We start from the raw sequence: 22,978 nt of genomic DNA on the forward strand, positions 1-22,978 counted from the left end.
TTCTTTCTTTAGAGGAAGCGCAAACTAACTGAGGTCTTTATTCTGTCATTCCAGAAGCCTACTTTCTAGTTTTCTTTCAACTGTTAGGAAGTTCTGTATTGTTGCTGTATTTTTCACCAACTAAAATAGATGCTCTCTCTGGGCACACACTGTTTCACCCCAAATGCAGGATACATATAAAAGACTACTGAATAAATGAGTATAGAAAGGTCTAGGGAATTGTATTGAGTATGTAAATGTGTACATATACATGTGGATAGCTAAGTAGGCAAATATGCTTTCCTTCCTTGGTTCTAAAAATGATTTACAAGAATGATAAGGCTATTTTACCATAAGGGCTGCGCGTAGCCAAAGTGGCTGGAATAATTTCGCAGCTGATAGCAAATTTGGGCCAAAACATTAAATAATCCTTTGAAGACAGAGGACTTATGGAGATAATAATCATAAACTATTTTTATCTTCCACTGTCCCCTTAAAGGTATTTAGTGATGCTAGGTTTTCCTCTGCCATTGGGTGAAAATGCAGTTAGCTCTTCTCTCCTGGACTCCCCTAGACACATTATAGTAATAAAAATGTGTACCGTGAGTTTCAGTCTCACACACTTTTTCTCCGTTTAATAATTAAATTTCTCCATTTAATTACCTACCTTGATCGAAAGACAGACTTATCCCCACAGCCTCTCCATGCTAAGCCTTATTGAAAACATCTGCCTTTAGGAAAGGGATTGGCGGTAACTTCTCTTTCTCCCTCATTTTTATTCCTCCTATGCCAGCTGCTAATTCTAATCCCTACCAAAGAGGTTAGAGGAAAGGAAGAGAAAAAAAGTAAGGAGAACAAAAGTGCTACTATTTCACTAGTACCACCATAAGCTGCCTTCTGTTGAATCTGTCTTTTTCCTGTGATGTTCCATTTTTATTTGGACTTTTTTGTGATACCCTCACTGCAAAGTTCATACTTAGTCACCTGTTGTTCCTAGACCTTTAGCTGAAGACCCCCAGCCTTGAAAGAAAACTTGCATTTCTACAACGGCACTATTCCAAATTCCCCCATTTAGCCAACTGTGAAGACCACTATTATGGATAACCAACTTCTGTTACTATCTTCCATTGCTATTTAACTATTATTCTTTGACCCCTTAAATCAGATCACATACTTCCCACAGTCAGAAATGATGTCACATGCTCTTTAAAACCTTGTAACATTTTTACTGTCATCAACATTTGAGCAAAATATAATGTTAGTTGCTGTAATGACAACCATTAGTAGCTCACATTTATGGAGCCCTTACCAGGGATTGCCTAAGTGAGCTACTAATAGTTACTTACTTCACATACATTATAACCTTTACATGCATTAGCAGACATAATAACTTCATGGGATAGGTAAAACACAACTATGGTTGGGTAATACCACCGTTTTTTATATGAGAAAGACGAGTCCTGGGGATACTAAGCAAATTATTCAAGGGCATACAGCTGGTGGGTGGCAGAACCCTGTTTTAGCTCAGAGTTGAGCTCCAGATTCCACATGTCTACACCTTTTGGTGTTTTCTCACACCCTAGTGTCCTAGTGACTCTGACACCAATTTTTCAGGTGGCCTTGAAAAAATTATCTCACCATTTTCATTTTTAATTTTCTTGTCTATAAGAGGAAAGGGACAGGCCAGAACCACGAAGGCGCACACTCCCACTCTGTCATTCCATGGTTTAATGAAGACACCTCTATTAACATCCCCTCTATGAACCTCTGTTCACTCGAACTGTCACCCACTGATCAGCTTGAATAATAATAAAAACAATCTATTCTCTCTGTATCCATCACCTCATTTCACCTTTACAATATTTCTAGGCAATTACTGGATGTCCAAGAATAGAGCCTCAGAAACCATTGCAAAACCAGCCAAAAAAGAAAAAAAGTCCTGTATTCTGACTCTTAAAAAATTTGAACATTTTAATGTTTCCTTGACCTTGAGATATTTGGATTCAGCACATGAACTTCTCTGGCCTCACAAAGTTTACAGAAGGACCATGATAGATAGTAAGAAAAAAAAGTGTAGGACACAGTTATCTGCTAACTCTTTAAAAATTTCTATCACTCTTTGCAGAAAAAAATATTTCTTCGTAGTGCTATTTGCTCTCCCCCTTCCTCCATCCTTCATTTTGCTTCATTCTCCTTGGTTTTCCAAGTCTCTCCGTTCTTCATAGGTAAGCAGGTTTGTATTATCTTTAAAAACACAGAACCTATTGTGCTAGTCTGACCTTCACACTAAAACCCTTGTAGTCATGAGCTGTCGGGAGGTGACCCATGGACTCCTTGTCAATAAATAATAAAAACCCAACACATTGCGGGTTTGATTTTTATGTAAGGTATCCAGAATATTGGCAGGACATAAAATTTCTCAAGTGTAGCAATGCAGGCGTATTTCTCTACAAGACATAATTTAATCTCATCAAGTTATCACTTGACAACAGGTTATAAATCAACTATGGGTAGGGAGCAGGGGGTGGCTTGGAACCAATGCCATCTTAAAAGTCAGTATTTTAGCCAAGAAATGACACGCAGCAGGTAATCAGCTCTATGATTCACCATCATTAGAAGATCCAGTAATGGTACCTGTGCATTTGGTCAGTATCTTGCACCCATCTCAACAGTTTCTGGCATGGGTATCCATAACCAGTTGATATGCGACAAGGCCAATAAACACAGCTGTTGGAAGTTTGGGGATAACAAGTACAATGCCACATGTCCGTGTGGGACAAAGAGCTTGACTTGACCCCAGGGATCCAGACCATATCTTGACCAGCTATGCCTGTATGTTATTAGATGAAGGGCAAGGGCCTTCACAATCTGTGTTGAGCAAATAGGATTAGGTATACATAATATGGTTAGAAAAGTTTGAATTTATTGCCAACTCTTGGTGATTCCTTACTGTCAGAGAGCATGAATGCTATGGCTTATCCAAAAATCAGTTCTACTGGCTTTAAATCATCTGAAGAATGTATAGTGCAAATTCATCTACTGTGTCTACGATGACACAGCTAGTCAACAATGGCCCTGATTCCAGAACCCAGGTCTTCCGACCCCTATTGAGATGTCCTTCCATTTTTGTCAGATTATTTCCCAGTGTGTCCGCAAATTCCAGCATCTGACAGCATGAGAAACCAACACAGATCTGGTTCCAAAGAAGAGAAGATCTAGACCTGGGGGATCCCTAAACTTTTCTCAGAAGAAGTTAAATCCTGAAAGCAAGAGACAGGGGAAGAACAAGCCATGGTAAAGGTCATCTCGCTAATGGTTTTAATGATTTATTTAGCTCTTGTTATTTATTTCACATTTACTGACAGGACTGCAGGACTTGGAAAATCCAGTTTATGAATTTCTGTGAGACAATGAGCCTTATGTATGTCATTCTTGTTTATCCTGTCCAAAGTAACATCTGACTGTGGGATTTTGTCACAAAGGTTTGTATAAACCAACTCTTCAATGGTGCCTCTTGCAACAACTTCCTCTGAAAAAGCTGCTCTAGCCGAGTTGATGGGGCCAGTGCTATTCTGTAAAGCACTTCATGGAAGACTTTGAGGTCAGCGGAAAACTATCACAATGTTCCTCTACTAGAGATTTCTACACTCATGAGAATAATAAAGACCAGAATAATTAGATCACATCTAATAGTAATGCATGCATTAGAAATGTAGCACATTGAGAACCAGAAAAAAAAGGCTGCTGGTATTCATATCTAGTAATTATAAAATATTTTCTAATCTCCTTAAGCTTGAGGAGTCTCTTCTCCCCTTATTCATTGGTTTTAAAAGGTAAAAATAAAAAGAATAAAAAGGTAAAATTTATCAAAGTTTGGTAGCTTATAAACACCAACAAATTGCGTATCTGTTACTATTATGATCTGAGTATTTGAGTATTACAGTTTGGCTTGGGAATTTATTAACTCCATAACTCAAAAACATTCCTAGGGATGCAGGATTTTTCCATCTTCCAGGACACTACATCCTCAGTTTTCCCTCCTCTCCTTGTTTCTCATCATTGCAAGATGGGCTGCAGTAATTCTATACATCACAGAAATCACAAAAATATTGAGGGGAAGAAGAAAAGATAAATAGTTCTCCCAGTGTAAATATTTACTAGTGAGAAAAAGCTTTCCAAGAATCCTTCACCAGACCTCCCCTTGTGTCTCATCAGCCACAGTTACATCAAATGTCAGTGCTTACACCATTCACTGTCAAGGGCGATGAAATTACCTAAGATTGGCTGAAACACATCAAGATGCATCCCCCTTGTTGCTGGAATAAAGGCAAGCTTGCAACCGTGCCTCAAGGAACTAGGGGAACACAACCAGCAGTATCTGCTCATTTGACGGAGGCAGGATACAAACTCCAAACAAGATGGGAATCCGAAGAGGTTTGGAACTGTTAAAAATGAATTTGATTTGAAATACGGGATAGGAACTAGAGTGGCAAAACATGGAATTAAAGCCACCAGTTGCAGCAGTTTTTTATGTTCAAGAAACACAAACGTGGCATAACCTGAGAGCAGATACTATTGGCAATTTTAGCGTAGAAATGTTTCCATGTGACTATGTTTAAAATAACTTAGCACTCTGTGCCATCATGCACCATCCCCCAAGAAAAGACTCAAACTAAACTTGCCATATGCCACTACTTCTAAGAACATTCAACTACTGAATTGCCAAATTTTCACTATTATGAGATGACCTCACATTGAAAAGAATGTTACATTGTACATAAAAAGCATATATTGCATAAAACTGGTGCTCCACTGGAGTGATCACCAACTGCTACAGGGGTTAAAAACCATGGATAGGACATTTAACTGGGAGTGAAAAAGAAAGAAATATTAATAAAAAGAATAAGAACATAAAAATAATAAAAACATTAAGATGGTCAGAAAGACATTGGTGAACATAACAATAGGTTTATAGGCACTGTGGGTATCCAAGGGAAGCTTTGGAAAATGAAGTCTTGTTAAACACAGGGCACTTGCAGGGCTGTTGAGGATGGTTGAAGGAACTTTAGCTTCAGAGTTAGACAGACTTAGGCTTAAATTCCTGGTTTTCCTGATCATTAAACCCTGGACAAGTCATGTAATCCGTGTGATAACCGGGGAGCTCACGTAGGATGAGGGCAATGATGCAGGATTGTGGGAGGACTGGAAAGCATATAAAGACAGTGCCCAGCACAGTGCCACACATAATGGCCAATCGGGGTAGCAGTAATAGACACAGAAGCAGCATTGGTCAAGGCTGTGTACTGCTGGGGTGGGGAGAGGGGCAGGGAGAGTCATAGTGCCATATTAGCAATCACACCAAAGTTGGTTTACACATTGTTGACTATATCGAGACAATGTAACTGTTGACTGAAGAATGATATCCACTTATCAGTGAGAATTATCCTTTGAGAAGTGCCATGAAATAGTGAAAAGAGTGGAATCCCTGCATAGCCTCTCAGAAGATCCCATCAAAGAGGTGACAGACCACCCCCACATCCGGTTGCAGGCAACAACTATGGGTCACTGACATGGTAATTAAGGCTTAAGGAGCAGCACAGGCTGTGGCACGAGAGAGAAATGAGGAATGCATTTAAAGGAAAGGTAAATCTAATCTATCATGGAAAGAGAGGACCTAAGAAAGAATGAAGCTAGGAAGTATGTTATTCCTTCTCAAGTAAACTCCTTTCAAGGTCAAAAGTAATATTTGCTACTGGATTCATTATCACTTTCTCTACCCTTATTAAATTCTCTGCCTCCCAGCTCTGCTTTCCCCACTTCAGTAATTTATTAACACTCACAGTTATTAGACACAGTGTTTATGAAAGTAGCACTGCTTTTGGAAAGCTGTGTAACCAATCTCTTATCTAAAAGAATGAAATGCAATAGTATTACCATGCAAAGGAACAAAGCTATAGAAATAAAATTTATAAAAATAATGTGATAGCACCTTGCAACAAATATTTTGCTTAGTTTTACGAAGTTATGCCAATTGCTCCACATTTATATTCTACTATTGAACTTATTCTAAGCAAGTTCATTTCCATTCTGACCAGTTCTACCACATCCCAGTGTCACCATCTTGTTCATACCTGTTCAATCAATAAAATCTTTCCTTGGGTAAACTCTTTTGAGTTCCACTGATGAAGTTTTTCTTGACTACTTCAAGCAATACTGATCTCCCCTCAGCTCATTTTGTCCTTAGTATTGTCCTGATCATTAGGTTTTTACCACATATATTTCCTTGCCCTTGTATAATTACTTTTATTTAAATATATCCCATATTCTCAAATAAGCACCTTGGAACTGGGTCTATGTCTTAGCATCCCTGGTGTCCATGACAATGTACCTTTCCAAAATGGCATAGTGGAAATGACCCTGAACCACGTAATAAATCTTAAACTCTGTGTAAGTCAAAAGACAGAATGAAAAAAAGAGAAATATGTTATAAGGTCGTAAATTACACCTGAAATGGTAGATTGTGTTAGGTTAAAGATTCATGTTGTAAACCCTAGTATAATGACTCAAAAAATAAAACAAGACATCCCTAAAAGTCTGATAGTGAAGAGAAGATGAAATCATGTACAATAATGAATTAATCCAAAAGAAGTGAGGAAAACAGGAAAATGGAATAAAGAACAGATGGAACTAACAGAAAATAGCAAGATATTAAATATAAAACAAATAATAATTAAATTAGTATACATGTTCTGAGCACTATAATTTAAATATTTAGTATATATTAAATACTGGATATATTAAAATATCTAATTTAAATTTGAAACAGGATAAAAAAAGACCCAATGATATATTATCTATAAGAAGCTCACTTTAAAAATACAAATATAAGTAAATAGAGACAAAGGATACAAATACTTATCAAAAAAGCTGGAGTCACTATATTAATATCAGAAAAATTAATCTTCAAATAAGAAATATTACCAGGGGTGTCAATAAATTAGTAATTATATGTGAACCTCTCTATAGATTCAGTAATTCCCAATAAAACTCTCAGCAGGTTTTCTTTGTCACAATTGGCACCTGATTCTAAATTTTAGATGGAAATTACTGGGTGTTGAGGGGAGATTAACCTTAGAGAGGGAAAAAAATATTTTTGACTAAAAAAAGAGGTTAGGAGAGAGACAGAAATTACACTGAGGGACATGGGGAAACCCCCCCGATGGCCACATCTCTGTTCAGTAGGCAGGGAGGCCACTGGCAGAATGGGCAGGTGGACAGTAGTCTGATCGTCTTAAAGAAGGGACTAATCTTGAAATAGCCTCTGAGTTTAATGGGAGAGTGAGCCGGCGAGGGGTATATAAAATAATCTTGGAGGGAGGGCTGAGAGCTGAGGACAGGTTTGAAAAGATGGATTTGTACAGGCACCATTTTGGTGATTTCCAGTAATTCTCAGAGGCCAGGATATAGGATAGTTTCAACAGATGAGGGAAAAATTTGGGGTTTATATGAGGACTGTCTCTTCCAGGCCCCAGTGGGCAGGCTGTCATTGTTAGGAAGTTGGTGGATGACAACTGCAAAGATGGGGTACAACTGAATGATATGGGTATCCAGAAACACATGATTTTCATGAGCTTGGAGTAGATGATGCTAGCTCCTATGTATGTATCATTCTCTCTGTCCTTCTGTTTTTCTGTCTCTCTCAAACATGCAAAAATACACATACCCATGCACAGGTGAGACTAAGATTATTTAATCTAAAACTAAGATTAGTTACATCTAAGGAACTTTACTTTGGGATGGAATCAGCCAGAGAACCTACAACTGGAAGACATCAAACTTTTCTTTAATGGACATACATGCAGATGATATCAGAAATAAATGAGAATTTGGAATCCATGGAGATTAACCCACCATGTTCACAGATGAAAAAATTACAATCAAAGAAATTTCTTACATGCAGATAAATCCACCTATTTACAATATTGGAAGCAACCTGCTCCAGTTTTTGTAATCATTTGGATCTGTTCGAAACTATTGCTTATATTTAGTTTTTTAAAAACTGAGCAGATAGAGTTCTAGCTTGGGATTAGTTTCAGCTTGAGGTCTGAAAAGCTTCAAAGACCGCTGTCTTCACCTTTATAACAATAACACCAAAATCCAAACCAACTGCAAATTCACAATTTTTCATGAACCCATTAAATAGACTTCAGGGTAACCAACTAACCAGCAATGTAAGGAAAAACAGGTGCCTACAAGGAAAAACGGAACTCCAGTCCCCCTTACCTGGGGCACATACAGCCAGACATCTTTAATAAGAATTCAGCTAAAGTTGTCAACGTTAAGGTCAGTGAATACAGAATCCCTAAGGGAAAAAAAAAAATTAAAAAAATAAATAAATAAATGAAGGAATGTCCCTCTACTTCCACGTTTTATTCCCCTGTCTAGCAATCCCATCCAAGATAAATGAAACCTGTATGTGATTCTTTATAGCAGCTTTGCTTACAATAGCCCCAAACTATAAACAACCTAGATGTTCTTCAACCAATATTGGATATTCGAACTGTAGCACGTCCATGCAGCGGAACACTCTTCAGCAATAAAAGGAACCAAATATTGAGGAAAAACCTCCAATGCATTTTGCTAAGTGAAAGGAGGAGGGATAAACCAAAGGGTACCAACAAAACTGCACGATTCCATTTATATGGCCATCAGGAAGGGTGGGAAGAAGAGTGACTACAAAAGAGACGCGTTGGAATCATTCTGCAATGTCATTAACCTTTTATACGGAATAGCCATCATTGTTCTAAAGAATTCATGCACCATGGAGTCATTTTGGGAAATGCTGGTGTAATAAAGAGAAAACTGGCTTTGGGAATTAAGAAGACTCAGTTAGAATCTCTGGTTCTTGCAGAAGTATGACCTTGAGCAAGTCATTAAACATCTCGAAGTCCCAGTTTCCTCGTCTGTTAAATAACAGTTGTTGTCAGGATTTACTGAACAATGAATATGAAATACTTAAAAGAATACTGATTCCTCTCCTTGCTCATTCTGAAAGGTCACCCTTTAATGTCAGTGAATTCTGGCATTATCAGCACTCCTCTCCTTCCAGAAATCCAATTTGCTGTCTCTACGTGATGTGCAAAGCCACGTAATGGCACAGGTTAGAATGTGTCTAAAACATTAATACCTGCATTTTGATTGAAGATCTCAGGATCTCTCCTATGAATAAATTATGCATTTTTTCGTGGGATTTATGTTTTCTGGGAAGCCATCAACGGATTTAGCTGTGAGGAGCTTCTGAAGCAAGAAGAGAAATGAACAGGCACGGAAAAATCTTGAATATTAAAAATAACCCCCCAGAAGGCAAAATGACCTCCATTTGTTTATGCTTCCGAGCCCACGCTGAACAAGCTGCCACAAAGAGCTTTATTAATACAACTGCAGAGCAGGATGATTTTTCCCCACAGATTTAATAAGGATTGGAGGATTTTCAAATAAGAAAAACCTAAGGGCAATCTCTCGCAGTCTCCTAGTCTTTCACACAGAGAGAAAAAGACAGTTAAGAGGCTATTGCAACAGCCTCGGCAAAGCAGCTAAACTAGGAAGGAGGAGCGAGCAAACACAGGGGCCATACCTGAGACGGAACCAACAAGTAACAATCCCCAGCACTTTACACTTCCTTAATCCTGCCCTCACCTTGGCCCTGCACATAAAAATGACTCCAGTATTTCATGTGGGACCAGGAAGACAATGGCACCCTGAACGGAAATGGGGAAGTTGGGAGGAAGTAGTACGATGGGAAGAAATGGAGGACTTTGGTTTGGACAGGTTATGTTGAAGGTACCAGCGGGATGTCCATGCAGTGGGTCCAGAGGAGACAGCTGTAGAAATTTGCTCTTCTAAAGACGACTTGTGCCTGAGAGGTAAGTCTGGGAGAAATTCCCCCAGAAATACTAGTTGGAGCCACAGAAGTAGTTGAAATCACCAAGGAAGAGTGAAGAGAGAAAGTAATAGACAAAGTCCTCCCTGGAAGAGTCAGGAACAGGAGAAGCTTGCAAAAGGTAAATACACAGAGATCCGGGTGGATGCTAAGAGAGGGGAAGGTCCACAAAGATGGTGTCAATCAACAGAATCAGATACTCTAATTCCACACACACATACAGATTTGTAAAGGTTAAATGTGTGTAATGTTCCTTCCCTGGGTAGTCTGCTGGTGAACTTTCTCACAGGTATTCAGGTCTCCACTAAAAGGTTCCTCCTTGAAGAGGCCTTCCCCGACTACCCTGGCTGAAATGCAACCCGCCTCCCCTCCCACTCTTTACCTTTCTTGACAGAACTTCTGTCTCTTCCGGGTCCTTTATCCCATGCACGTCTGCCTGACTCGAATGCAAGCTGGATGCATTCAGGTACTTTTCCTGTTCTCTGTTGTCATCTCAGAATCTACAACAGTATGTGGCACTTCTAAGGCCTTCAGTCAATATTTGTGGAGAGAATGAAGTAGGAATGCGAATGCATATACATTTGAAACTGGTCTCATTTTAATTCAAATGCACGTGCAATAGCAAGTTTTCAGCGTACGGAAATGAGTGGGTCCACTGAGAAGCACACCTGCCTTTTTCTCAATTCCCATCAGTATATGTTTAATCTGGTTCCAGCTCCACGGTTCACCAGGTGGCATATACCCAAAAGTTAGGTATAATTTCTCACAGTAGTGAAAAGCTTCTTTAAGCAATTTCCTTGCCATTTGAAATCCACTTAGCTATGGAATTTTTGCCCTGCCTTCCTGGCCTGTAAACTCAGACAGATGTCCAGGCATCAAAAGGTGGTGACCAGACACATGCCTGTCCCATTTCATGCCTGATGGCAGAAGACATTTTCATGTGTCATTATAAAGGGAAATAGAAAATTGGAAGGGAAAATCTGGCTGAAAAACAAGCACAATGATTCAAATCTTCTCAAAAGATAATGGAGTTTTCTTAAGCATCTGATTTCAAGAAAAAAACTACAATATGCATATGTCACTTTGTCCCTAGGCCATAATCATCAGTGTAACTTCACATTTAATTTTTAGGCCCATGAGGCAAAATTTCACCCTTTTAGGACACAATGATAACAAAATAATTGATGGTGATGCACCCTACCCTGAACATAGGACAGCTGTGCAAACCTTCAGGCAGACCCACGGGATATCCCTGGCTTCAGGGCTTCCAAGAAAGCCGGGACAGCCTTTGATCAACTCCAAGAAGCCAACATCCACCCTTCGTCCACATCATGCTTCGAGGAAAGTGATGTATCAATTTCGGAAGCATTCTAGCCAAGATACATGCCAGATAAACGAAGAAGAGCAAGAGAAATCACTGGTGAAACCAATCAGGGCCAGCCATCCGCTGTAAGGACACTGCCCCTTCCTTACACAGCGTGGGTTTGCAAGTGTGGGGCCAGCCAGCTCTAACAGGGAGCTTCCCTTACGCCTGCCCTGGCCATGTACAGTTTGGCTATAATAGACTCGGCTTAGCCAAAGCCAAGCACAGTGGAGGAACCTACTTCCTTGCTTTTCAAATTAATCTTTCTCTGTAATATGTAATATTTCTCCCTATTTTCTTTTGCATGTTACTTTGAGATACTAGGGGAGGAAAAAATCCTGAATATTTTTGTTTTTGCTCTCACCTTTTTTTTTTTTTTTTTAATAGAATGAAGCCTTTGAAAGTTACCAGGCAACAGAAATACAAGCAAATAGAGAATAGTGTGGAAGTGAAGCCAAACCAAATTCCATCAATCAGTTATTCAGCACCTACTATATTCACAACACAGTAAATGGCCACTTACAATGATGGAATGAACGATTGTATGATAGAAATTAAGACCTTTTCTCAGTGATGTATTTTGTTCGAAATTTATTCTACCATGTAGAAACAAAATGGCAACACAAGAATTTTAACGGAACATTTTTCTTTAAAATTTGCATTCCAATGAAAATTAAAGTGAAGACGTTCCAGAAAAAAAAAAAATGATTCTGTGTAATAATTTGTATCTTCTGTTCGCCCCTCTGGATCCACTTTCTGTCCTTCATCCTGATCTGTTCCCTAAGAGGCTGATCTCTATGGGTTATCATCATACCAAGGATTCTTTTGTCCTCTGGCTTCTGGTTTTATTTGGCCAATGGGAAAGGTCTCGTGGGAAACCAGAGGGATAAGAATGAGGCGGAGGTATCTATTTCTCAGCAACCTTCCTGCAGAGTCAGCTCAGACTAGCTCTGCGTACTGGCCAACTCCTCCCCAACTTGATTGCACCCATGTAACTCTCTCTGGCTTCCAGTAACCACTCCCTTCCCCTGAGCCTCAGTTCTGAGTGTTTGCTGTGCTTACAGTTTCCTAACAGCCTACTCATACCTTTGCAAATACTCCCTTTACTGAACTATAGTCAAGTTGTTCTAAGTTGAGTCTATCTTCTGCTTCCTGCAAGGACTCTGTCCGATGCGTATTCTCAAGTCTTCTAATGGCGAGTATGGCCCAGAATTAGAAGAGGGAGCCAGTGGAGATGGGGAGATAGCAAGTACAGAAGAAAGAGCAAGGATTGTGTGTTACGATCCTTACCCCTTAGACCACGAGAGTGACAAAGTTCAGATATATGAATGCGTCTTGAGCAGCGGGGTCATCTCAGGGACTGCAAAAGGAGGGGATGGGTATATTCACACCTAATGGGTATGGTGTGCACCATTTGGGGGAAGCTCTGACTCGGGTGGGGCAAAGGCAATCTATGTAACCTAAACATTTGTACACCCATAATATGCTGAAATAAAATAAATAAATAAAAATTAAAGAAAAATATCAATAGGCAGGTTGGCAAGGGGAAGGAAGAGATGGTTGATGGCACATTCATGTCTGGTGAAATGAAGGAACAATTGTCCCTATTCAACAGGGAGATGGCACCTGTAGGAGCAATCAAGGTTTCAGTTAAAATGGAAAGTGAAGCAATCTCAATCATCAGGCCAGAAAGTGCTTTTCTGATGGGGTAATACTGAATCAAGTTTCCATTTAGTTTCTCAAAAATATGTATTTTTAATGTGCCATTTCTGTGGTAATAAATTTTGATTATTAATTCACTACGTATTAAAGAGTATGCCTCATTTTTAAATGGCAAAAATCAAAATGTACTTATGATTAAATGTTAAAATATGTGTACGCATTAAGAAATAATCTGTTATATACAAATTTCATCTTTTCCCTTTCTTGGTTTAAGAATAAAATGTAAAGTTTATTTTTTAATGAAATTTATAATATGAACTTTAAGAGTACGCTGACATAAGCATTTTACTTGAAAGCACTTTATCACGTACCATGCAAAAATAATCAAATGAATTTCAAATTCCAAAAAATCCAAAAGGTCAAAAGAATTATGTAATATTGCAAAAGAAGCTTGTGAGTTTAAAAAAATGTAGGCAAGTTAAGCAAAGTTAAGAAAAGATGTTAAGAAGAATTTTGTAAAGAGGCTAAAGATGAAGAAAAACTTATCGATGCTATAATATTACTAACAAGGATGGTGAACAAGAAGCAGCAGTTAAAAGGGTTATGTAGGAGAAATCCCAGAGGTGAGAAGAATAGGAGATGGGAAGACAGGGACACCTAGAGGCTGCCTTAGGTGACCTGCGTGTCAGAGATTAGACAAGGACAGGCCTGGCTGTATTCCAATTTTCATCAGTGGCAGGGAGAGTCTCCCAGGAGACCACAGGCAGAAGGAACTCTCAGTGTGGCCCGGCCATTAGATCACACACTTTGCTTGCTCTGGAATCCAAACAGAATCCTACTAGTTTGGTGACCTTGACCCTGGAGTTGACTGACAGGTGAGAAATCACCACACCTAAGGCGCACTGTGCACAGATAGTGGAGATATTTTCAGAGACCCTCACCTTCAGGTCAAATTTGCTGCAGCTGCCGTGACAGGAATGCAGGTCTCAGACTTCACACCAGGACCTAGAGAGTGCCGGAGGGGGCCAAGGCCACTGGGTTTGGGAGAGAAGACCACTAGCTATAGGTTAAATACGGGAGACTAAAAACAAAAAAGTCAACTTTCAATGCCTCTCAAATCTCTATTAAAAATAAGATAAAGAGATTTGTTACCACTTACATCTACAAAGATAAAGAAAACAGGAAAATATCATTCTCCTCCCTCACCCGACCTCCCCACCACCTAAAAGACAACCGGGCATTTCCTAGACAGTCTAGTTGTGATGGCTTAAAAGGATGCCAGGCACAGCTGAGAACCGGAGTCCTGCACAGAGATTATGGAAACGTTTACATACTAAACAGAGAGGCTCACAGCTCCATTCTCTGATGGACTCCTAGAATAAAAACAGCCAGGCCTGTAAGACCCCAAAAGAATATTGTAAGACCCCATTCCTCATAAACCCACCAACCAGTGGAACAGCCCCACCCAGTCATCCACAGTGCACCCACCAGTCTACATGCCTTGCACAGAATTGCGTTTCAGCATTTCACTCTCAAATATTAAACACTGCCATGGATCATCAGATAATTAAGGAAAGCCTGAAAAATAAAAGAACAGAAACCAAAACAAACAAAAGAGGTCCTGAAGGAAACAGATCACTCAATAAGAAGAAAAAAATTTAATCATCATTGATGTCCTCGTAGAGATAAAAAAACAGAACATAATGCTATTTTTAAAAAGAACATTCTAAGAACAAGAAAAATTCTTGGAAATTAAAAGATCACAAAGAACACTCAATATACAAGGAAGCTGGAAAAGGAGATAAAATGCTTTAAAGAACAAAAGTCAAAAAGATGAATAAAACCAGAAGATAAAAAAACTATGAAATGGGGAAAATCAGACTAGCATATTCAATACTCAAAGAATTCAACACTCAGAAAGAAGAACTAATGTATTTATAATACAAGATATCCCACAACTACAGATCAGCGTTTTCCAGATTGAGATGATCTACCAAGGGACCAACATCATAAATATTTTTTAAAAGATTCACACCTTATATGTCACTGTGAAATTTCAGAACTCCCAGAAGCAGCAAAACACTTGAAGAAAAAATGCCAATAGCACCAACAGATAGAAATCAAAGTAACAATGGCCTTTTTAATAGCCAAATTTAATAGTTCTGAGTCAATGAAGCAAATTCTTCAAAATTCTGATAGAAAATTGTTTTACCTACACTGATAGATCCAGACAAAATATAGAGTGAGAAACCAAAATAAAGACATTTGCAGATACGTAATGTGTCAAAAAATTTACCTCGTGAACTACTCAGGATCAATCCAGAAAGTCTGATAGCATCAGGGACAAAGAGAAGATCCTAAAACTATTTAAAGAATTAAAACTGATTATATGCAAAAAAGTTAGTAATTAAAACCTATCAGCCTTTTCATTAGCAGTGCTACAAGCCAGAAGAAAACAAAACACAGTCTTCAAAATTCTTAGGGAATATCAGTTTCAATCTACAGTTCTTTATTCCACCAAACTATCAACCAAATGTCGGAGAAGGTAAAGATCAGTTTGTATCCACGCTATGTAGGGTTATAGCTAAGCCTTTCCTGATCTCCCCAGCCCACAATATTTTGATCTCATTTTCTGCCCAGTAACACCATTTGCTTTGGTGCTATGACATACCTAATAAAGTAGCAGGTATGATTTCATCCATCAGGTTTTCAACCTCTTGAGACCAAAGACCTTGCCTTGGACTCCATGTATCCAGCAGCACTTAGCAGAGCACTGGAACACAGTAGGCACTCAGTAGATCCTCACCAGTTATTTTTCTGTGCAATAATGACAGAAAAGGATTATTTCCTCCCTGGCATCAAGTTAAAGTATTTCTTTCATTAGGATCATGATGTATGATCATGGATTCAGAAACTCTGTCTTGCTTAAAAATGAATGCAAGAACACTATAACCACATTTTTTACACACATTTTCATTGTATTTAGACTACAGAATTTTGTTACACCTCATCCTGTGGCTATGGGAGAGACAGCCATTTCTAACAGAAGGCCATAGCCCAGGCATCACCTCTACCTGCTACACTATTTGCGAGAAGAATTAGGATAACACGGTATGGGCTGGACACTGCATACTAGGAAAGCTATAGGAGAAGATTTACATAAAGCGTAATATGAGAGGAGCTTTCTGGAGCTGTTCAATTTTGGAATGGTTACAATGGTAGTAGTCATGAGAAAGAAGCTTCCAGCAGTTTAGATTGGAAAATGGCAAACCTGTAAAGTGATACCCAGTATCTTATGTTTGGAAAAGAGCCAAACAATCTGCCGCTTAATAAATAAGCATTATTTCAATTATCACACAAATAATGCTGTGGAGCTGTTGCCTGCTGATTATTTCAACCTATATGTGCCGATCATATATTTCCTTCTTTACTATCTATTCATTTTAAATGAATGTGGAAAGAGTGTAAGCAAAGGCTTTAGATGCTTCAGAAGAATTACTCATTCTGGATTCTAAACCGTGACCAAACCTGTTATCTATAAATTCATTAGGAAAAGCACATGCTATGATCTCTTTGGGTGGGGTAGGGATAAAAGAATGAAGTACAATGTGGGGGTGAAGCAGATTGCATTTCAGAAGAAACCTCCTCAGGGCTTGATTGTCAAAGTTAGCCAATCTGAGATTTAAAACCGCAAAGCAAAGCACACACCAATTAAAATTCAAAAGAAAAGCAAATAAAAAAATTTCATCAGAAAATTTTCAAATCTCAAAAGAAATTACAAACAGAGTATCAGGATTTTTAAAGGCCTCAAAAGTGGATGAGAATTTAGAATATGACAGTTATTTCAAATAGCATTCAGGTGCCACCTCATTTATGCATTTCTCAATTATTAAGCTCTTCTGGTATATTTTCACCCCTCTCCACCTTGGCGTGAGTCCCGCCCTTCACCTGAAGATTCTTCTCTACCACCCAGACCCTCCTCGACCCTTCACAGAGCAAAGGTCAAACTTCAGTGAACTTCACCTAAGCCTTTCCTCATCTCCCCAGCCTGTAATACGTAACACCATTTGCTTTAGGTGCTATGACATACCCAATGAAGTAGCAGGTATTATTTCATCCATCAGGTTTTAAACCTCTTGAGACCAAAGACCTTGCCTTGGACTCCATGTATCCAGCAGCACTTAGCAGAGCACTGGAACACAGTAGGCACTCAGTAGATCCTCACCAGTTATTTTTCTGTGCAATATGACAGAAAAGCAGTATTTCCTCCCTTCCATCAAGTTAATGTGTTTCTTTAACTAGGATCATGTCGTATGACCACAGATTCTAAAACTTTGATAGAGTAGTTCTTGCCTAAAAATGAATGTAAAAACACTGTAACCACACTTTTACACACATTTTCATTGTATTTAGACTATAGAATTTTATTACAATATAAGAAGTCCCTAAAGCATGGCTACAATCCCTACCTGCTACAACGGCAGCATTGGGAAGGACACCCTTCTTGTCTTCCATGATGTTACACTCTCCTAACCTTCCTCCTTTCCCTCTGGTTATTGCCTATTTTAGTGAGGGGCTTATCTTCCACTTGAAACATAGATGCTCCTCTAACTTCATTTCTAGATTCTCATCTTATTCCACACTCTCTTTCTAGGCCATTTTATTTATCTAAGCCCTCGGCCTCAAATACCATGACAGTTCTGAAACTTACATCTACAGCCCCTGAAACCTTTCCTAAGCTCTAGAATTATATATCCAATTGCCTTCTCTGTTTGAATGTCTCATAAGCAACTCAAATCCAACTCGCCTACATTGAATTTAAGATCTACTCTCCTAATGGGTACAAACACACAGAAGAAATAAGTTCTAATGTTTGTGAGCAGAGTAGGGTGACTACAGTTAACAATGATGTATTTTCCAAAGTAGCTAGAAGGACTTAACATGTGCCTAACACAGAGAATTGATAAATACTGACTTGATCATCACACATCGTATACATGTAACAAAATTTCACATGTACCCCCATGAATATGAATAAATATAATGTATCAATAAATTAAATAATCTACTCTCTTTGGTTGTGCAGCTCCATAAACGGCCTCATTCACTGAAACAGATATCTTGGCTCATTCACAGTCAAATGTCACCTTGAGGAAAACTGAACATAGTGATCTTTTTTTTAACCCAAATAACCTGAGTAAGGGTGTCAACTATTCTTTTTGTGCCAAAAGCAGACTGAATGCAACCAAGGCCTCTATGACTAACAAAAACAGGCTTCCTGTCACTCCTACTCCCAGCCCAAACAATTCACCAGAAGTTTCTTTGGCTGTGATGGAGCCTAAACCTCATTCCAGGGGGATTCTGCAAGACCTCCAGGAAAAGGAAACTGACCCATAGCCATTCAAGAGAACATAAATGTGATGGTTAGTTATAGGTGTCAACTTGACTGGATTAAGGGATACCCAGATAGCTAGTAAAGCATTATTTCTGGTTATATGTCTGTGAAGATGTTTCTAGAAGACACTGGCATTTGAATCAATGGGCTGAGTAAGGAAGATTCACCCTCCCCCAGTGTGGGTAGGCACCATATTCTCATCAGCTGAGCGTCTGATAGAACAAAAGGCAGAGAAAAGGCAAATTTACTCTCTTCTGGAGCTAGGACATCCTTCTCCTGCCTTTGGACTCCAAGACATATACAAGTGGCCTTCTATGTCCTCAGGCCTTCAGCCTCAGGCTGAGAGGTACACCATTGGCTTCCTTGGTTCTCAGGCCTTCAGATACGGCCTGAGCCATGCTACCAGCCTCCTTGGTTCTCTAGAGCTTGCATAAGGCCTGTCAAGGGACTTCTCAGCCTCCATAATCACAGTTGCTAATACCTCTAATACCTCTCCTCTCATCTATCTACCTATCTGTCCATCTGTATTTCTACCTTATTGGTTCTGACTCTCTGGAGAACCCTAATACGGTAATCTCAAAATAAACAGCTCTCTTTCAAGGCACTCACCTGTAATCTTGTGTCCAGTACGACCTCGAAAAGGAGAAGAAATTGATGGTTGAGTACACGTGCAACGTGGAGATCAGTCTCTGCCGCATTTATTTTAAACTTAATAAAATCAGAGTTGGCTATGCAGTGGTAAGGATGGCAAAGGGAATTAAGTGATCTAGGGCTTGGAAGCAGAGAGGAGATGAGGTGAGAAGATAGGAGGGATGGCCAATGATCCATCTCAAAGGTCAAGGCCCTATGAAAACTCTCACAGAACGTTCTCTTGCATTTTTAGTAGGATGCCATGCCAAGTTGACTCTCCAACCTCCGAGCCAAGAGGCCTCTTCCCCCCCAGTAACTATACCGGAGGATGGGACTGGCACCAGCAAGTTTCTGGCTCCCTGCCAGCTGCTTTATTACTTATTAACTTACTTCATATAGCCTACATCATGGCAGGAAAGCTTTCTTTAATTATCAGCAGGAATGCAGAAGCCACAAGGGGAAATCAGAGCCAGACAACTGCGGCTTCACCAATTCCACCCCAGCTCTTATCAAAGCGGACATGGGGTTGGAGCTGTGCAGACAGAATGCTGGAAGCTTCCAGCAGCACACGTGGGAGGGAGCCTGGAAGGCAGGGTCTGTACCGGGTAATTCTCCTAGAATGAATTCTCAGACAAGGGGATTTTTCTTTCTCTTCCCTCTTCTTCTAGTTCAGAGAAGTTGAACACCAAAATTGCCATAGACAGACTGTACAATTGAGGGGCAACCTTGATAGGCAGGTGGCCAAGGAGGCAGAGTGGAGTGGAGCTGCAAAGTGGTGAAGATAGAGAGAAGTCATCATTCAGCAGAAGCACGGCCAACAAGACAAGCTTAAGCCTCTGCACAAGTACAGAAAATTACCATCGGGGTTGCCTTAGGAGCACAGAGAGTCAGCGGCAACTTACACTGGGTGGGATGGAGAAGGCCAGGGAGAGCTTTTCCCTCCCCAAACATCTCTCTCCTTTGGGTTCCCTGGTGTCTAAGAAGTCATTATTCAAGGATCAGATCAAGTACTTCCTTCCCCCTTTCCATCACTGTCTTTGTCCCAGCACAACTTTTACCAGCTGAAGTACTTGGTGAAGAGAAGTGAAAGGAGACAGAAGAGAATACTGAAAAAGGTACTGGGATTACTGAAAACCACCCGCCCACTTCCCCGACTTCCCAGGCACACGCAATTTTCAGAATGTAGCAACTGAAGGATCTTCTGCGTCTGTCCTAGAATAGAATTCTCCTTGGAAAAATTTTCACATGCCATGCTTTTGGTTAAATTCCAAAAAGACATACCTTAATGCAAGACAGCAGGAACACTAGGATGAGCAGAGGCAGGGAAATGTTGAGAAGAACTTGTTTCCAATGGATACCAGAGCAGAAAGAAATTCAGTTCCTCATAAGAGGAACCCTTAGAACAAACGAAAATGCCACCGAGAACTAAAATTGAGATGGTGCAGTGGTAGAAAATCACTGTGCTAAGAGACAAGTCAACCTGTCTCCATGTCGTGGTAGCTATCACAATGAAAGGCTGGAAGGTGCAAGAATGTCGTACGTATCAGACACATCAGAGGGCAGGTGAAAGAAAATTCATATCACGCTGAAGCAAGAGAAAAGCACCTGCTCAAAGTACACTTGTAGAAAAGAGGTGAGCTGTAAAATGTTGACAGTGAAAACTTTGGGGAAACAACATTTAGCATAGACCAAGTTTATGAAGCTGTGTTGAAAGAAAATCATGGGATCAGTGGGTGGTGACATTTCAAGATCTCTAGCCAAAAGCAGGACCAATGCTGAGACATAGGTACATGTAGAAGAGGTGACTGTAAGAGGAGAATGTATTAAGGAGAGGGGAAAAGGGAAGAAAAGAAAAGGAAATACAACTTCAATTTTTTACTATTATAAGAAGCTAAAATGTATTGTAAAAAAAAAAATTTGGCTTGCTTGACAGAGAAAAATAACTATAAATTTGTACAACATGTAAGTCTATTTATAAGAAACACCTGGGAGATAAAGTACATTGAAACACTTCAAAAATAATACATGCAAGGTATTATATTAAGATAACTGAATTTGTCCCTCTACTACCATCCCATCTTTCACTGTCCTACAGTAGCAAAAAGTTTGCACACATTGTCCTCACTTCCAACCTTCAGCTTCCATACAAGTCCTCCCCCTCCCACCCCCTCCTTCTTTCCCTCACTTCTTAATTCCATCAATCTGGCTTCTACCCACCCCACCCCCACTTTACCGAAACGTATTATATTTCTGTGGTATTATAGAACAGCCCCCTTCCAACCACACCCAAACCCTTTCTCATGCTTCATTCTCTATAATTTGTCCGCCACATTTTACACTATTGCAAACCCCCATCCCTCTGAACTGTCCTCCACCCAACTTGGTCTCAGATTTTTCCCTTTCTCCTTTGTTGTGTGTCTTCCCCCAATCCAGCCCCCGAAGTGCCAATATTGTCTATGCACAGCTAACCCCGTGGGACAGCAAATAAAAGCAATCCTCAGAACCTTACACTTTGGAGACATTTCCATCGTTTCTGATCCAGACAAAATATTTAAGAGGATGAATCCTGGCCAGTGTCCAGTGAATGCCCTATGTTTTCACACTGCTGTTCTTTCATTTTACTACGATAGGTATAGATTACCATAACCCAGATACCACTTACTCTGAGTATTTTGATCAGCCCTGATTACTTCTACCCCAACTTTGTCTCTAAAAATGATATGGCTTTTTATTTTTTTTTAACATCTCATGACAGCAAATACAATGCTATGGCTTCTTAGATGCCAAAGCAGATGGATGAGACTGGAGGACATGGGACTGGGCTTTCTTTACTGCCCCACCTATTTTCCCTGATTTTTTGGAAGCAAGCCCTGAGTTTTATCATCGTTGATACCCAATGTATCACGGACCTCTGAAAGTATACAAAATGAAACAAATAAGCAATAAAAAAAAACTTCAGACAGTAAATGCCTCTGAGGAAAAGAAACAGATAGCTGGGTGAAAAAGGTCAGAGAGGTAATAGAGACCTCTCATTAAAGCTGTTCTACCTTTTGACTCATGCACTGTAGCCATGTACTATATGTTAGAACAGGAATTTTTAAATAGAATATGCATCAAATACTTTTGCTAGACTCTGCTGATCTAAAAGAAATGCACACATGATCTTCTGCTCTCAAGGAACTTACAGTATCATTAGGGAGACAGGACATTATTTTAAAAGGAAATAGGTGGTTTATTCTGCCCCTCCCCACCCCCCACACAAACATTCTCCCCTATATGAGCCAAGTTATTTAACTACTCTGACTTCAGTTTATTTGTGGAATGGGAAGACTGAATAAAATGACCATTTATCTCATTTCACTCATTCAATTTGTTTATCTATTCAAGAAATTTTTATTCAGGACTGTATTAGTTGGTTTTTACTGTATAAACCTCTGCCACCACCACCCCCCAAAAAACTTAGTAACTTAAAACACCAACCATTTATTTAGCTCACAGTTGGACAGAATAGCAATTGGGGCTGGGCTCAGCTGGGTGGCTTTTCTGCTAGTCTCAGTTGGGCTCAATTTGTATGTCTACAGTCAGCTAAAGTGGCTATCAGCTGGGGTAGCAGAGGCACCTGGGCCATGTGGTCAGTGAGCCTGAGGTTATTCACACAGCAGCGTGGGACTGCGAAGCAGCAAGATGGCAAAGTCTCAAGGAATAATCACTTTTTGACTCTCTGTTTGCATCACATTAGTTAATACTTCATTGACCAAATCAAGTATAGCCAAGATTTAACGGGTAGAGAAAGACTCCAAATGTGATGAGAAGAGCTATAAAGTCAATTGCAAGGGGGAGTGGGAGAAGGAGAAGCATAATTTGTGACGATGTTGGCAATCTACACAAGCATCTTTTGTGCACCAAGCGTTTACCTTCATGGAGCTTCCATTTTATCCTTTCCCCAACTGCGTTTCTACTGCCAGCAAATTACCATTACTAAAATCTGGGGTGAAATGGACCATGGGGC

The sequence above is a fragment of the Eulemur rufifrons genome, chromosome 12 (assembly GCF_041146395.1).
Source record: "Eulemur rufifrons isolate Redbay chromosome 12, OSU_ERuf_1, whole genome shotgun sequence".
NCBI lineage: Eukaryota > Metazoa > Chordata > Mammalia > Primates > Lemuridae > Eulemur > Eulemur rufifrons.